The 2,500-nt window shown below is 58.7% G+C and overlaps 1 non-coding gene across 1 annotated transcript in view; it reads left to right on the top strand.

The window, feature by feature from the left end:
• Positions 1 to 1,708: 1,708 nt before the first annotated feature.
• LOC124726693 overlaps positions 1,709 to 2,500 on the top strand; it is a 1,909-nt gene continuing 1,117 nt past the window's right edge. Inside the window, exon 1 of the ribosomal RNA XR_007006808.1 lies at positions 1,709 to 2,500. This exon is cut by the window's right edge and continues 1,117 nt beyond it. This is a non-coding gene — a ribosomal RNA (small subunit ribosomal RNA).

The following is a 2,500-nucleotide window of genomic DNA, read 5'->3' as shown; positions in this document are numbered from 1 at the left end:
CTCGCACTCCCCGCTCCCCTGTGTATCGCTTCATGTTAAACACCTTGCAAGTCTTGCTCACTTTCCACATGCTCCTGCTGTACACTGTAATGTGGATGGCAGCAGGACGTACATGCCGCCCCTCCCCACGTCCCCACCTTGCCCCCTGCCTTCGCAAGCTGGTTGGTGAGAACTTTGCATGTTCAATGCCCTCCGCATGCGACGTACTCAGGCTACGTTGTGGTGCGGCCTGTGTCAACTGTCCGCTAATGTCGTACGCGTAAACCACAATCTGTACTGCACATTCGTCCTTATGTACTGAATGATACATCGTGGCACATGTGTGACCGTACAACGACTGCGCCCAAAAACGGCGGACCATACAGTGCAAATATTGTGCACGCAGCTACGTGTCGTCTCCCTATGAGAGCTGGATTGCAGTGTGGTACGCCATAGAGACGTGTGGGAGGAACGGACGCCGTGGATGGCGATCAGCATGAGCTGTCTGTTGATGTATTCGGACCTAGTCGTCTCTCCTCACACACCGTGATGGCATGGTGCACCGCGTTCCATATCTGCGACATGCTACAGAGGCCGGTTGACAGTCGTTCGAGCAATGGACATCGCATACGTACGGGGGCCACCTTCCACGTATTGTCTAGGCGTGCACATTTTGTTGCGTGTATGTGGGCAGACGTAGTGTGGCGTGACACCTGACACAGGCATGCAATAATCGTGGAAGTTGCAAATGGCGATGGACGCCTGCGTTTTCTGGTGAAGTTACGCAAATGAACAAATGGTAACCTGTTGTGGTGCGGTTGTTCTCGCTAGGGGTGAATCGGTGATGGCGACGATAGGTTGAGGTACTAACCGGTTGTTCCAGCGATACCCACCATGCCGACGAAACTGAACGGCATCTGGGTGTGAAGCGATACGCGGCGGTGGCTGGGTGGGACCGTCCCCGGCCGGTGAGGGGGCGCCTCCCGGCGTGCTGGCCGCGCGGTGCGTGGGCGCACGCGCTACAGCCGGCTGGTGGGGGCGGCCAGTGGCAGGCGCGCCGGCCGACGGACGCGGCAGGCGTCGCAGCTGCGCGCCGGCGCACCCTGCGCGCGGCGCCGTGCGGCCAAAGTAGGTCCTCGCGGGCCCGGTGCGAAGCGCGGTGGACATCTTCAGTGTGCTGGTCCGATTGAGGACTGTGTGCGTTGAGGATGCGCTGCCGCCCGGCGCTCGGCGCCGCGACGCCGTCTGCTGCTCGGTCGCCCCAGCGGTTCTCGCTGGTGGTTTGTATCGCAGCTGTGCGGATGTGTTGGCGCGTGCGCTGTGCTGGGAGAGTTCGCTTCGGCACCCAAGTGGGGCTTTTGTCCTTCTGTGGCGCTGGCGTTGGAGCTGCCGGTCACCGTAGGTGGCGCGTGTTGTCTCCCGCCGGCAATGCCACGACAGCACGCTCCCGGGCCTCTGTCGGCAGCGGCAAGCTCAGTTGGGAGCACGGGTGGTCGCACCGAAAGCGTCTACTCGCCTAACTCCGGGCGATTGCGCCTCTCTCGAACCCGACCAAGTACTTGGGACGGCGCTGCGCGCCGCCGGGACCTGAGAGGGTTTCGAGGTGTATTGTGCAGGGGAGCTCAGCCTCCTCCTGTTTGCAGAATGATTGAGCGGACGCTTGCGTGTTCGCGCGGGCCCCCGGGACACACTCCCGGGCGGCCGGCTGCTCAGCTCTAGTTGACGCAGCTCCCTGGTTGATCCTGCCAGTAGTCATATGCTTGTCTCAAAGATTAAGCCATGCATGTCTCAGTACAAGCCGCATTAAGGTGAAACCGCGAATGGCTCATTAAATCAGTTATGGTTCCTTAGATCGTACCCACGTTACTTGGATAACTGTGGTAATTCTAGAGCTAATACATGCAAACAGAGTCCCGACCAGAGATGGAAGGGACGCTTTTATTAGATCAAAACCAATCGGTCGGCTCGTCCGGTCCGTTTGCCTTGGTGACTCTGAATAACTTTGGGCTGATCGCACGGTCCTCGTACCGGCGACGCATCTTTCAAATGTCTGCCTTATCAACTGTCGATGGTAGGTTCTGCGCCTACCATGGTTGTAACGGGTAACGGGGAATCAGGGTTCGATTCCGGAGAGGGAGCCTGAGAAACGGCTACCACATCCAAGGAAGGCAGCAGGCGCGCAAATTACCCACTCCCGGCACGGGGAGGTAGTGACGAAAAATAACGATACGGGACTCATCCGAGGCCCCGTAATCGGAATGAGTACACTTTAAATCCTTTAACGAGTATCTATTGGAGGGCAAGTCTGGTGCCAGCAGCCGCGGTAATTCCAGCTCCAATAGCGTATATTAAAGTTGTTGCGGTTAAAAAGCTCGTAGTTGGATTTGTGTCCCACGCTGTTGGTTCACCGCCCGTCGGTGTTTAACTGGCATGTATCGTGGGACGTCCTGCCGGTGGGGCGAGCCGAAGGCGTGCGACCGCCCCGTGCGTGCTCGTGCGTCCCGAGGCGGACCCCGTTGAA

This window comes from Schistocerca piceifrons, unplaced genomic scaffold, assembly GCF_021461385.2.
Source record: "Schistocerca piceifrons isolate TAMUIC-IGC-003096 unplaced genomic scaffold, iqSchPice1.1 HiC_scaffold_1063, whole genome shotgun sequence".
Classification (NCBI taxonomy): domain Eukaryota; kingdom Metazoa; phylum Arthropoda; class Insecta; order Orthoptera; family Acrididae; genus Schistocerca; species Schistocerca piceifrons.
This window is presented reverse-complemented; position numbering and strand designations above follow the sequence as displayed.